Genomic DNA, 15,064 nt, shown 5'->3' with positions numbered 1-15,064 from the left:
GCCAGTCAGCTGGGGGGACCCGTTGCAGTCCACAGGCCCTCTCAAAGGCACTGAGGAACCCGTCTATGTCACCCATGACCTTCAATTGGGCCACCACGAGCCTCTCCAAGCGTCTGGCAGTCCTGGGACCTTGGGGCTCATCCGCACTTGGCGCAGCCGGTGCCCCGCCGGTTCTCCGCTCTGCCATGGCCAGCTCATGCTGTCGCTGCCTCTCTCGATCTTGGCGCTCCTTCTCTCGATCTTGGCGCTCCCTCTCTCGGTCCTGGCGGTCCTTCTCTCGGTCCTCTACTTCCAATTCCCTGATCCGCAGCTGGATCTCCAGCCGCCGCAGCTCCGCTGGGCTGCCCCTTGCCCTAGATGGGCTACGGCTTGCAGGCCTCCCGGGAGACGCTGTCTCATCTCTCCGTTGGGTTCCAGCGCTCCTCCCCCTCTCTGAGCCTGACACACTCTCAGGGGGGGTCTGGCTGCTTCCCCTGGGGACAAGATCCTGGCCCTGTGGCTGGTCATTCTCTTCCAGCTGGGTAATCAGCTGGGCCTTGGTTGCTTTCTGCACAGGCAAGCCCCTCTCTCTGCACAGCCCCACCAGCTCTGCCTTCAAGAGTTGGGCGTAGGCCATCTGCCCGCTGGTCCCCTTGGTGCAGACTCACCAGTCTAGTGCTGCAGCGCCCCACGATTCCCAGGAACCGCTTCGCTCTGTCTCCAGCACGCCTGGCTCCAGGGCTCTTGCTTCTACTGCGCCTTGTCGCTTGCCGCTGGAAGCTCCATCCACGGGGTGCAGTGCATCCCACTTCTGACACCAGTGTGACGGCGCGTTGGGGGTTCCCTGTCTCCTGCACCCCGAAATGGCACAAACAGACTTCACCAGCCGGTGGAATAGAGGAAGTTTATTGCCTCTCCAGGATACAGCACAGCACAGATGTAGTCTGGTCCCAGAGCTGGGCTAGGATGCCTCAGGCCCCCTTGAGATGGGGGAGACTGGGCCCCTAAACTCCAGCCCCTTCTCCTAGGCTCTCCTCCATGCTCTCCCACAGTAACTAACCAAATTCCCTTGCAGCCCTGCCCCCCCAGTCAGGGCCGCATTCCACCTTCCTTTGTTCCTCTCCATGGGGGGTGTCTGGCCACTGGTTCAACCAGTTTGGCCTTACCTCTGCCTAGCGAGGTTTTCCCTGCTGGGTCTTGCTCCAGACAGCAGGGGTCACCACAGCCCAGCAATTACCCCCACTATGTCACACCCATCCCTGTCCTTCTGGGCTGTGGTACCGGCGGCAGCCAGTGGGGTTACCACAGACCCATAGAAACCAGCAAGTTCCCCCCCCCCCCCCACTACGTCACAGTTCTCTCCCCTCCGAGAGCGAACTGAGCAGGGTCACTCTGCTCGTGACCTAGGGAAGTTCGGGTCCTCTGCGTGGGAACCCGCCCTGGGGACATGAGTGCTCCCCTTGACTCGGGCCGGCCACGGCGAGGCCCCACATGAATTGGCTTCCCTCTGTCCACTCACCGCACCACTCCGGGGGGACTGGCACAGGCCTGTCCTCGGGGGTCACACCCACCCTTCCGCTGGCCTTGATCTCTGGCCAGGGTCTCTCGGGCCGGGGCCATGAGCCCAGTGAGCCTTCTCTGGACAGCCAGGGCGGCTTCCACCCCCGATGCTCCATCCAGGGGGGGCTTCCCCTCCCATAACTCTCTCAGCAAACCCAGAGGGTCCTCTATCTGGGGTAGAGACCCCCAAGCCGCTTTCCTCCTGTCTTGGGCCTTCCCGCCCCTCTGGCAGGAGTCACAGGACCGGCAGTACCGCTGCACGGCTGTAAAGATTCCCGGCCAATAGAAGTGCTGGAGCAGCCTCAGCCGGGTGCTCCGGATCCCCCGGTGGCCCGCAATGGGGACGTGGTGGGCCAAATACAGCAGCTTGAGGCGATACTTTCGGGGGACGACCAGCTGCCGCTGGACCCCCCATGCCCTCGCCTTCCCGGGGGGAACAGGAATCCCCGCTCCCACCGGAATCTCTCCTGGCCACCTCTCCCCCGGGGCTGAGCTGCATGGAGGCCAGCCTGGTCCCTCAGCCTCTGCAAGGAGGGGTCTGCCTGCACCTCAGCCTGGAATTCAGCTGCTGAGGCAGGGATCGGGACCTGTTCCCCACCTTTGCCTGGGTCCGGAGTCCCAGCCTGGCTGGACCCCGTGTCCACTGGGATGGGACCCTGAGGACGCTGCCAGGAGTCCTTCCCTGGACCCACGTTGTCAGCCCCCCGCTGGTTCTGGCTCCAGGTAGTGACTAGAGCCCACTGGGATTCATGGGGCCACTCCTCTAGGTCATTCCCCATCAGCACCTCGGTGGGCAAGTGCGGGTGCACCCCCACTTCCTTGAGGCCTTCCTTGGCCCCCCATTTCAGATGCACCCTGGCTACAGGCACCTTAAACGGGGACCCGTCTATGCCCTTCAGGGTCAGCTGCGCGTGGGGTAGTATCCGCTCCGGGGCCACTATGTCGGATCGGGCCAGAGTCACCTCCGCCCCCGTGTCCCAGAAGCCCGTCACCTTCCTACCATCCACCTCCAGGGGTATGAGGCACTCGCTCTGCAGGGGCCGTCCTGCCCCCACCCGGTACACAGAGAAATCCGCCTCCTGATAATCAGACCTCCCAGGGGAGGTGCACTGAGCATCCTTCCCCTCTCTCTGAGCTGAGGTTTGCCTGCCAGCCCCTGCCTCTGGGGCAGCCTGCCCTTCCTCCCGCCCCAGCCAGTTAACCCTGGAAAGTCCCCGGTCCTGGGACCTGGTGCACTGAGCCCTCTTGTGGCCTTTTTGCCCACAGCGCTGGCAAGTTAGGCTTTGGGCTGTCTCTGTCCAGGCCATGGCTGGTTCTCTGGGGCACAGACGACCTGTTCTCTGGGCTCGCCTCGTAGTTGACTCCCTCCGTCGCTCAGCCGAGATCCGGTCTCTGCGCGGTTCCCTTTCTCTCCGGGACTCCCGTTCACACCCGGACCGGCTCTCCATGAACTCATCCGCCAGCCTCCCGGCCTCCTGGGGGTTCTCTGGTCTCCGGTCCTTGAGCCATAGCCTCAGTTTGGGTGGGCACGCTTCATAGAACTGCTCCATCAGGACCAGCTTGAGCAGCTCCTCTGTGGTCTGGGCTCCGACTCCTGACACCCACTTGCGGCAGTATTGCGCCAGGCGGGAGGCCAGATCCACATAGGTCTCCCGTGGCCCTTTCTGTACCCCCCGGAACTTCTTCCTGTACATCTCGGGGGTCAGCCCGAACTTGTGCAGCAGTGCCTCCTTGACTCGGTTGTAATCCCCTGGCTGTAGGTCCTCCAGCTGACTGAGCACTCCGGCCGCTTCCTGGCTCAGTGCGGGGATGAGCTCCTGCAGCCAGTCAGCTGGGGGGACCCGTTGCAGTCCACAGGCCCTCTCAAAGGAGCTGAGGAACCCGTCTATGTCGCCCAGGTCCTTCAGTTGGGCCACCACGAGCCTCTCCAAGCATCTGGCAGTCCTGGGACCCTGGGGCCCATCCACTCTTGGCACAGCCGGTGCCCTGCCAGTTCTCCGCTCTGCCATGGCCAACTCATGCTGTCGCTGCCTCTCTCGATCTTGGCGCTCCTTCTCTCGGTCCTGGCGGTCCCTCTCTCGGTCCTCTACTTTCAATTCCTTGATCCGCAGCTGGATCTCCAGCCGCCGCAGCTCTGCTGGGCTGGCCCCTGCCCTAGATGGGCTACAGCTTGTAGACCTCCTGGGGGAAGCTGTCCCGTCTCTCCGGTGAGTTCCAGCGCTCCTTCCCCTCTCTGAGCCTGACACACTCTCAGGAGGGGTCTGGCTGCTCCCCCTGGGGACAAGATCCTGGCCCTGTGGCTGGTCATTCTCTTCTAGCTGAGCAATCAGCTGGGCCTTGGCTGCTTTCCGCACAGGCAAGCCCCTCTCTCTGCACAGCTCCACCAGCTCTGCCTTCAAGAGTCGGGCGTAGGCCATCTGCCCGCTGGGCCCCTCGGTGCAGACTCACCAGTCTAGTGCTGCAGCGCCCCACGATTCCCAGGAACCGCTTCGCTCTGTTTCCAGCACGCCTGGCTCCAGGGCTCTTGCTTCTACTGCGCCTTGTTGCTCGCCGCTGGAAGCTCCATTCACGGGGTGCAGTGGATCCCACTTCTGACACCAGTGTGACGGTGCGTTGGGGGTCCCGTGTCTCCTGCACCCCCAAAATGGCATGAACAGACTCTGTCAGCCAGTAGAATAGAGGTGGTTTATTGCTTCTCCAGAATACAGCACAGCACAGATGTCATCAGGTTACAGGGCAGGCCTAGGATGCCTCAGCCCCCCTTGATATGGGGGGGGTCTCGGCTTCTAAACCCCCCAGCCTGTTGCTGAGGCTGCTTCCTCCATGCTCCCAGACAGAAACTAACTAACTAACTTCCAGCCCTGCCCCCCAGCCAGGGCAGCATCCACCTTCCTTTATTCCTCTCCATGGGGGTAGCTGGTCTGACCGGTTGAGAGATCCCTTTGCATAATGACCCATCCCTGTCCTTCTGGGCTGTGGTACCGGCGGCAGCCAGTGGGGTTACCACAGACCCATAGAAACCAGCAAGTTCCCCCCCCCCACTATGTCACAGCTGGCATGTAGCTGCCTTAGCTCCCCATGCCAGGGAAAAGCGGGGGGGTCAGGCTAGGCCTGCTCTTCCCTGCCAGCCTGTTCTCAGAAATGGACAGCAGGTGGCACCAGCCACCATAGTCCACAGGCCTGTTGTCCTGCATGCCCTGTCGAGCCCCACCGAATTCGGGCCATGAATAGGGCTGCCAGGCGTCCAGTTTTGAACCAGACAGTCCAGTATTTGAGCTTTCTGTCCGGGAAACAAACAGGAACTAGAGCTGAGAAAATAGACATGGCCAGTATTTTCTCAATCAGCTGTAATGTCGATTGTGATGTCACGGCGAGCATGGCCAGTGTTTTCTCAATCAGCTGTAATGTCGATTGTGATGTCACGGCGAGCATGGCCAGTGTTTTCTCAATCAGCTGTAATGTCGATTGTGATGTCACGGCGAGCATGGCCAGTATTTTCTCAATCAGCTGTAATGTCGATTGTGATGTCACGGCGAGCATGGCCAGTGTTTTTGTTGAAACCATCTGGCAGCCCTAGCCATGAAGAGCGTGCCGCAGGGTGTGACATCAGACCTTGCTCTGGGATCTAGCTACTGGCAGCAGAGGGGCAGGGCTGGGAGTGCCTACCATTGACTGGGCTCCCCTGCTAGTCTGCTGGGCAAGGTAGGGACAGGCAGGCCCTGGAGGGGGGAGATCAGACCCACCTCCAGGTATCTCCTGCAGCTGCTGAAAGCTTCCAGACTGCTGCCTTCAGATGTGAGAATGGCAGTCCCCCAGCCTCCTGCACCAGCTGGTCAATCCCCATGACCCCCTTCAGGGTGGTTCTATGGCGGCTCTGACCCCCATTCGCAGATGGCTGTCCCCCCCGGGCACTGGCCTGACTCTGCTGGGGCAGTCCAGCTACCTCGTCGCTGGAGTCGCTGTCCCGATGGAAGGGCCTTTGGAGTCCCTGGCTGGCACCTTCCGGAGCCTGGCAGCTGTTCCTGGGAGGAGGAATGAAAATCCCCAAATCCCTGGCCGGAACAAAGAGCTCAGAAAGCTGCTTCTCCAGGAGCAGGCAGCTGCTGCCCGGGAGGTTCAACACCCGCTGCTCTAGGGGGCAGAGCAGACGCCTCGGCTCTGGCGGGTGGGTTCTGGGCAGAGCAGAGCAGTGGCAGTGTGGCTCTGCCTTCCCGTCTGCAGCTGGAGGCACAGTCTGGCGCTCTGGGTCCCTGGGCGGGGAAGAGAAGCAGGAGGACACCTGCTGCTTGGCTTTCACGTCCCGGTATGTGCCTGGGGTGGGTGGGGGTCGTTGGCAGGAGGAGCATTCGCCCCCTCCGTGAGGGCAGCTTGGCGCTGGGCTGGCGGCAAGGGGCCACGTCCCGTGTTCTGTGCGGCTCGCCAGTTGAGAGCCACGGTGGAGCTGTGTCCTTTCCTTTCCTGCGCATGCATTAAACATGCCCCTGTGGGGAGCTCAGTAATGCTTGTATTAATAGTTAATTGCTTCCTGTGCCTTGGCGGGGAAACGCGCCTCTGAGCCCTCATAAATCCAGGCAGGGATCCTGCGCTAACAGGCGCTGGGGTTCATTGCGGGCACCTTCCCCAGCTGCCGCTGCTGTCGTGGCATTTAGCGAATGATAAATGTCAGGGGAAAGGAGGGGCTGGCTTTCTGGGGCCTCTGAGGGCTCTTGGGGGGAAGGGGGCTCGTGCATCTCCAAGGGTCCGTGTAGAGAGGCAAGTTCGTTTTGCTTTCTAAGAATGAGACCTGGTCCAATTCTGGCTGCCTCTCTGCCCCTGGGGGCCCTGTCGGGAGCACCGAGCAGCCCAGGATTGGCTCGCTGTGGGCTGGCAGCCTCGGCCGGGCCATGCTGGGTATGCTGCCTGGTGCCCGCAGCTGCAGTGCCTTGGAGGAGCTGGCCGAGGGGAAGACGTAGCGCCTCCGCCCCTCTCTAAGGCAGGAATGCAGGTCGAGCGGTAGCGAGTGGCACCCCCGGCTTTGGTGCTGCACCAGTGTCGCAGGTGGTGCCTGGAGGGCAGGGGGTCGTTGCCAAACCAACCTCCAGCGAGTTTGCTATTGGTGGAAGGGGCTGCGGGCGACAGCCCCAGCCATTGAGTTCTCTGCTCGGGCAGGAGAGCACACGCGGCCTCCTCCCCCTCAGGAGTCCGGGCATGTGTTGTCCCGATGTTCCTCCCAGAGGGTAGCACCTGCACGGCTCTTCCCCCTGGACCCTTCTGGCATCCGACAGCTGGGCCTGGCCTTCAGTGTCCCTGCTCCTCAGAAAGGAGGCGACAAACCAAAAACCTCCACCCTGGGCCTGGGTGAAACGGAAAAAGCTTCCAAGACCAGGGAGGGGAGGGCAGAGGCTCTGCTTGGGCCCGGAGGTGTCAGCCCCAGCGCTGCACCTGGAGCCTGAATGGTTAACTAATCCTCAGACTGTGTAAGCGCTTCGCTTCCCCAGTGCAGCCCTCGGCGGGCCAGGGAGCCACAGGGCCAGCCAGGCCGTCTCCGCGCCAGTCCCCAGCCGAGACCCAGCTGCACCGCCTCGGCACCGAGCTCCCACCCAGGCCGTCTCCGTGCCCAGCCCCCAGCCGAGACCCAGCTGCACCGCCTCGGCGCCGAGCTCCCACCCAGGCCGTCTCCGTGCCCAGCCCCCAGCCGAGACCCAGCTGCACCGCCTCGGCGCCGAGCTCCCACCCAGGCCGTCTCCGCGCCAGTCCCCAGCCGAGACCCAGCTGCACCGCCTCGGCGCCGAGCTCCCACCCAGGCCGTCTCCGCGCCCAGCCCCCAGCCGAGACCCAGCTGCACCGCCTCGGCGCCGAGCTCCCACCCAGGCCGTCTCCGCGCCCAGCCCCCAGCCGAGACCCAGCTGCACCGCCTCGGCGCCGAGCTCCCACCCAGGCCGTCTCCGCGCCCAGCCCCCAGCCGAGACCCAGCTGCACCGCCTCGGCGCCGAGCTCCCACCCAGGCCGTCTCCGCGCCCAGCCCCCAGCCGAGATCCAGCTGCACCGCCTCGGCGCCAAGCTCCCACCCAGGCCGTCTCCGCGCCCAGTCCTCAGCCGAGATCCAGCTGCACCGCCTCGGCGCCGAGCTCCCACCCAGGCCGTCTCCGCGCCCAGCCCCCAGCCGAGACCCAGCTGCACCGCCTCGGCGCCGAGCTCCCACCCAGGCCGTCTCCGCGCCCAGCCCCCAGCCGAGACCCAGCTGCACCGCCTCGGCGCCGAGCTCCCACCCAGGCCGTCTCCGCGCCCAGCCCCCAGCCGAGACCCAGCTGCACCGCCTCGGCGCCGAGCTCCCACCCAGGCCGTCTCCGCGCCCAGCCCCCAGCCGAGACCCAGCTGCACCGCCTCGGCGCCGAGCTCCCACCCAGGCCGTCTCCGCGCCCAGCCCCCAGCCGAGACCCAGCTGCACCGCCTCGGCGCCGAGCTCCCACCCAGGCCGTCTCCGCGCCCAGCCCCCAGCCGAGACCCAGCTGCACCGCCTCGGTGCCGAGCTCCCACCCAGGCCGTCTCCGCGCCCAGCCCCCAGCCGAGACCCAGCTGCACCGCCTCGGCGCCGAGCTCCCACCCAGGCCGTCTCCGCGCCCAGTCCTCAGCCGAGATCCAGCTGCACCGCCTCGGCGCCGAGCTCCCACCCAGGCCGTCTCCGCGCCCAGTCCTCAGCCGAGATCCAGCTGCACCGCCTCGGCGCTGAGCTCCCACCCAGGCCGTCTCCGCGCCCAGCCCTCAGCCGAGACCCAGCTGCACCGCCTCAGCACCGAGCTCCCACCCAGGCCGTCTCCGCGCCCAGTCCTCAGCCGAGACCCAGCTGCACCGCCTCGGCGCCGAGCTCCCACCCAGGCCGTCTCCGCGCCAGCCCCCAGCCGAGACCCAGCTGCACCGCCTCGGCGCCGAGCTCCCACCCAGGCCGTCTCCGCGCCCAGCCCTCAGCCGAGACCCAGCTGCACCGCCTCGGCACCGAGCTCCCACCCAGGCCGTCTCCGCGCCCAGTCCTCAGCCGAGACCCAGCTGCACCGCCTCGTTGCTGAGCTCCCACCCAGGCCGTCTCCGCGCCCAGCCCCCAGCCGAGACCCAGCTGCACCGCCTCGGCGCCGAGCTCCCACCCAGGCCGTCTCCGCGCCCAGCCCCCAGCCGAGACCCAGCTGCACCGCCTCGTTGCTGAGCTCCCACCCAGGCCGTCTCCGCGCCCAGCCCCCAGCCGAGACCCAGCTGCACCGCCTCAGCACCGAGCTCCCACCCAGGCCATCTCCGCGCCCAGCCCCCAGCCATGCCCCGGCCCTGCTAGGAAAATGCTGTGGTCTCCGAGCCAAGCCCCCAGCAAAAGCAGCACAGAGCTGAGCCTTGGACATGCTGCCGGAGCCATATCATCTCAGAGCCTTGCCTTGGCTGTGCTGCCAGAGCCACGTGGTCTGGGGGACCCTAAGACAAGGAGGCACTGGGTGCAGCAGGTCCAAATGAGCATGCTCGCTACGAGCAGGCTGGCAGGGCCTGTTACGTGCCCGTCTATGCTGCCTTGGGCTGGGAGCTTCAGAACCACCCGAGAGGGCTCACCCCACTTGAAGGGACACTGCCCGATGCTTTACGCTGTCCTTTCTCACCCTGCTGTTTTGTTTCCCCCTTGCTGTGCTGCATCTTAGCTCGGACGATGAGCTTCCTGGGGCAGGACCGTGAGCAGTTCAGGGATTTCCGTTGCATTGTCTTGTATTGCGTGGCCTTTGGGCCCCTGGAGGAACAGGCTCCAGATTCTCCCCATCATGAGGAAGAACAGTCGCCTGCTTTAAAATGAGCCTGCTGCGATTGTGTGGTCAGCTGACTCCAGGGCCTGGGGCTTTGAGGAGAACAGGATCGCAAAAGTTGCCCTAAAATCCCCCGCTGGCTGTGCTGGCTCCCCAGTGCAGGGCGGGAGCCGCTCCCCTCAGGCGGGAGTACCGCATGTGGCCACGAGCCATGCCACGTAACTGGGGGCTGTTGGGTTTGAGTGGGGGGACCGACAGCGGGGCTAGGTAAAGCTGGGCTGGTAAGCAGGGTCACCAGGCAGAGGCTGAGCCATTGCCTAGGCAGAACCCACCTCCTGAGCTCCAGCCAAGTAGCAAGGCCTGTTGTCACTGCTAGGAACAAAGCGAACAAGCAGGCAGGGAGCTGACTGGGGCCTAGGCAGACGGACCCCCACGCATGCCTGAGTGGGCTGAGTTCGTAGGCCTTGCAGAGCAGCCAGGAAATGGGCAGGCTTAGGGGTGAAGAGTGGGGGCGGGGGGTTTTGTTGCGCTCGTCAGTCCTCCTCTTCAGGTCAATAATGCAGCTGTTTTGGGTCTAGATCCCTGGCTAGCCACAGACGCCCCAAGGGAAGAGCCACAGGTACTGACCCAAGTGGGCCTGCCGGACCACCGTGGCTGATGCCTGGAGTTCTCTCTGAAGGGGGAATCGCCAGGGGCCGTCTGAGGGGTGCGGCCAGAGCCGGTGGCTATGGGGAGGCGTTCAGAGAGGTGCGGGAAGCTCTGCAACGCGCCATGAGGTGCCCAGAGTGGTTTGGGGGCTGCACCAAGAGCACATTCCCAGGCCACCTGCCTTCACTCGGCAAGTTGTGTGATAAGCCCAGGTCCTGCCGCCGCCCGGGGCCTGAGTCGGGAGAGCTGAGCCCGATGCGCGCCCGTGGAGGTGCTGTGCGAAGGGTGGGAAGGAGCCGACACGGGGGGCCGTTCACCCCAGAGCAGCGGAACGGTCCAGAATTGTATGTGCCAAGTGCGTCGGGTCACTGGGGCCGCGCTCTGCCGGGCGGCCCTGGGCCGGGATCCGCTCCCAGCTGTGAGCACGGAGGGAGCTGCAGCACGGAGGCTCCCGCGGTGGGAGCTGCCAACTCTGGAACGGCTGCGCTGGATGTCGGTGTCGTTTCTCCAGATGTCTGACCCCGGGTCCCACACAATGGCTCTGCGTGAGACTCGCCCCTTCCTCCATTACCGGACCAGAGCCAGGGAGTTCTCACCGCCGAGTGCCTGGCGTTGCCTGGGAAACGCAGGAGGAAAGTGAGTGTGGCCCTGTCCCCGGCTTCCGTGCGAAGCATCCTCTGAGCGCCCGACCTCGGGGGGGGCACCATGCGGGCCTGCCCCCCCCCCAAGTCCCGTGTCTCAGAGCCTGCCCGGCTGTGGCTGGTGGGCGCGAGCCTCTAGGGCCTGACGTGGGTGTTCCTGGTGCCCCCCCCCCCGTATTGGCAGAGGCGCCGTCGCCCGGCTGTCAGGTCTTGCGCAGGGCTGTGCTGAGTGGGAGGGCTAGTGACACAATATGGCCTGCGAGAGGAGGGCCTCCCACCCGCTGCAGGAGCTGCTCAGAGCGAGCCACTGGCCGTGTCCCCGCAGGGCAGATGCTGGTGCACGTGGCCTTGGGGCCACACGGAACAGCTGCCGGCCCTCGCTGGGGGGCTTAGCCAGCTTGCGTCCCGCTGCCCTGCTGGGCATTGCAAATGGAGGCCTTCCCTGGAGCAGACTGGGGCACGTCGGGGGTGTGGGCCCAGGCAGCGGGGGGGCGCCAGGGGCTGGGCTGCATTGGGTGACCAGGCAAATGGGGAAGAGTTGGGGAAGTTCCAGGCCAGCTCAGAGCACAAGGGACGTGGCGCCGAGAAGGACTCGAAGTGGCCACTGTCACATTACCAAATTGGAGGGAAGCAGCCAGATCGCTGCTGCACCCCTAGGTGGGGGTGTTGGCCCCAGAAATTGATATGGGGGGAGCCATGTGGGGTATTGAATGGGAGCTTATTGTTTGTTAATCTTATGTACACTATTTATGTGAGTGTATAATGTCTGTGTGTGTAGGTAGGAAACTGTAATCTGTGTGGAAGCTGAATATTTCTCTGAATGTGGTTAAGCATGGCTATGGACAGGCTGAGTAGCAAAGCCCTGTGGAACAATGGCTCTCAATAGGCTATGGACACACCCAAAGAATGGGATTTGTCACCTGAGGGCAGCCAGCAGGAAACATAGAGATTGGCCTCTGACCAGGTGACTTGCTGCATACAAGAAGAGGCCAGGAAGGAGTATAAAGAGGCCATGTGGTCGATGCCATTTTGTTCTCAGCTCAGCACTTCATCCCAGAGGCAGCACTGCAGGGATCGAAGAGCCCGGAAGACCTGTGAACCCATCCTGATTGCAGGATGTGCAATAAGGACTTGTAACCAGCAGCTGCAACATCTCTGCTAGAGCCTGCATCGAGAACTGGGAGATTCGGTGCATGTAACGTACTGTACTTTAATAACCTTACTCTCAGGCTTTTCTTTCTTGTAATAATAAACCTTTAGATATAGATTCTAAAGGATTGGCCCAGCGTGATTTGTGGTAAGGTCCAGAGGGTAAATTGACCAGGGATCTGTGGCTGGTTTCTTGGAACCGGACAGAACTTGTTCGGGGTAGGTGGGATTGGGTGCTAGGACCCCCCACCTGTGTATAGGCCCGGGGCCATCTGGGGCACGGATATTGCTGGGGTGTCGGAGGGGTTTTGCTCGGGAGGCTTCAGGCAGGCTGCTGAAGCGCTCTGTGAGACTGGTTTGTGGCCTGTTTGGAGAGGTCGCCAGTCAGGGGGACTGTAAAGAGCCCCGGATTTGAGCAATTCGCCCTGAGCGGACGCCCTAAGCTGTGCCCAGACACGGCCCGGTCCGTCACAGCCACGTGACTGAGATTAAAGCTGGTGGTGCTGCCTCTGCGAGCTGCTGCCCCTTGGTGGCTCCGAGGGCCTTGTGGGGTGCGTGGCTCCCATGCCGCTCACGAGTTAACTTGTTTGGGGGGTTCTCCCTTGCCGTGCATCTGGCTCGTCTACGGTTCTGTGTTGCCCCGGCTCCCCACGTCTGCAAGGGGCCTGGGATGCTCCTGGAAGGGCCAGGGGGGAAGTGCCGTCTGTAGGGCTTCTCCAGTCCGGGGCTCTGCTAGCAAGGGGCAGGGTGGCAGGAGCACTGGCTGTAGGGGGGAGGGGTTCTGGCTACTCCAGCCCCAGTGTCTGCCAGCAGGCGATGCTGGGGGGGGTTGCAGGCCAGGCTGGGTGAGGAGGGAGCTCCTGGCTACGCCAGTTCCAGGGGTGCTGGAGGGAAGGTGGGGCAGCGAGCGGGGGCTTGGGTTGCTGCTCCTGGGTGGTGGGGAGGCCAGTGCTGAGCTGAGCCAGATGCGAGGCAGGGCGAGGGCGGGGGCGGGGATGGCATTCCTGAAAGATGTTTAAATCCCACCAGTGTCTAATTTAAACCCAGCCGTGAGCTCAGTGACACGATAAATAATCTTTAGTGCGACATCACCATTCTATCACTAATTGCTTCATGCTACCTCTGGCCTGGGACATAAATTAACATTTGCTGAATCAGCCCTTGTTGCTAGTTTCTGTAAAGGCAAGTAAGCACTCCAGTGCCCCTGGGCAAGGGGTGCCAGTCACGCCGGGCATTGGGCCCTGCTCGGTGTGGTAGGGAGGTCCCCCCCGCTGCCGAGGGCCAGTCTCTCTGAAATGCTCCTGCTGGATGTTGCCAGGTGAGTTCCCTTCAGGGTGCTTGGCACCTGATGGCTACTGAGGGGTGAGCTCACCTTGGGGCCTAGTCCCCTGCCTCTTGGTCTGCAGGGCAGAGAGCTGTTCCTCTTCCTTCGGCAAGTCAGCTGCCCAGGACCGAGGGACTGTGCCCTCCCTCGGGGCCATGTTGAGCAGGGTCCCCGCTGAGTGGAGGGAGTGTGAACCGCAGTGCCTGGTGGCGTCACCGTGCCACACCCAGCTCACACTATGGGGCAGTTGTGCTGTAGGGCTGTCACCTGCCTGGGCGGGACCCTGCCAAGGGAGGGAACTCTGCCCGCCAGCTGCCGCCGCAGACACCCCTGCCTCCGCCCTTGGCTGCAGCTGCTCCACGGGCCGTGCAGACGTCCTGAGTTCTCAGCCTCGCGCGCGCATCGGCTCCTGGCCACGTGGCCTCGGCCTGAACAGGCAACTCGGGCAGCATGTCCAGCAAGGGGAGCTGGCGCAGCCTGGCGAGCAGGGTGGACCGCACTTACTGCCGGCCCCAGCCACCCGCGGGGGAGTCATTTGTGCCCGTGACCCCGACCAGGCGAGGGCAGCGAAGGGGGAGGCTCCCCGCTGACTCACGCCCTGCTCCAGCTGTAGGGCTCGGTGCAGCGACAGCTGGAGCATTTCCTTCCCCTTGGGACATCGCTCCGTTCCGGGCCTAGGCCCCAGCCCTGCAGAGAGCAGGCGTTGGAGGCAGGGCAGGGTTTCTGCTTAGCGACGGAGCAGGGCCTGGTGGGCGGGGAATGGAAAAGAGTCCGTGACGTTCTAGGGCAAAGCTCCCTGAGAAGGGAGAGGTCTCCAGCTCTCAGCTGTGGTGTAGCCAAGGCGGCCGCTTGCCGTGCAGTGACTTCTCCAGCACCCAGGACTGGGCACTGGCCATGCTTAGCACCCTTAGGTCAAGCAGCCAGCAGAGAGCAAGGCTGTGAACTGCATGGCAGTGTGACGTGCGCATGCATGCACACTCGAGAGCGCGCACACAGTTACACCCAGCAGAGGGCAGTGTGATGTGCGCATGCATGCACACTCGAGAGCGCACACACAGTTACACCCAGCAGAGGGCGGTGTGACGTGCGCGTGCCTGCACATACAAGAGCATGCGCACAGTTACACCCAGCAGAGGGCGGTGTGATGTGCGCATGCATGCACACTCGAGAGCGCACACACAGTTACACCCAGCAGAGGGCGGTGTGACGTGCGCGTGCCTGCACATACAAGAGCATGCGCACAGTTACACCCAGCAGAGGGCGGTGTGATGTGCGCATGCATGCACACTCGAGAGCGCACACACAGTTACACCCAGCAGAGGGCGGTGTGACGTGCGCATGCATGCACACTCGAGAGCGCGCACACAGTTACACCCAGCAGAGGGCAGTGTGATGTGCGCATGCATGCACACTCGAGAGCGCACACACAGTTACACCCAGCAGAGGGCGGTGTGACGTGCGCGTGCCTGCACATACAAGAGCATGCGCACAGTTACACCCAGCAGAGGGCGGTGTGATGTGCGCATGCATGCACACTCGAGAGCGCACACACAGTTACACCCAGCAGAGGGCGGTGTGACGTGCGCGTGCCTGCACATACAAGAGCATGCGCACAGTTACACCCAGCAGAGGGCGGTGTGATGTGCGCATGCATGCACACTTCAGAGTGCATGCACACAGTTACACCCAGCAGAGAGCAGTGTGACGTGCGCATGCATGCACACTTCAGAGTGCATGCACACAGTTACACCCAGCAGAGGGCAGTGTGACGTGCACATGCATGCACACATGAGAGCGCGCACACAGTTACACCCAGCAGAGAGCAGTGTGACGTGCGCATGCATGCACACTTCAGAGTGCATGCACACAGTTACACCCAGCAGAGGGCAGTGTGACGTGCACATGCATGCACACATGAGAGCGCGCACACAGTTACACCCAGCAGAGGGCAGTGTGACGTGCGCGTGCCTGCACATACAAGAGCATGCGCACAGTTACACCCAGCAGAGGGC

Source organism: Pelodiscus sinensis, chromosome 17 (genome assembly GCF_052426305.1).
Source record: "Pelodiscus sinensis isolate ZL-2025 chromosome 17, ASM5242630v1, whole genome shotgun sequence".
Lineage (NCBI taxonomy): Eukaryota > Metazoa > Chordata > Testudines > Trionychidae > Pelodiscus > Pelodiscus sinensis.
This window is presented reverse-complemented; position numbering follows the sequence as displayed.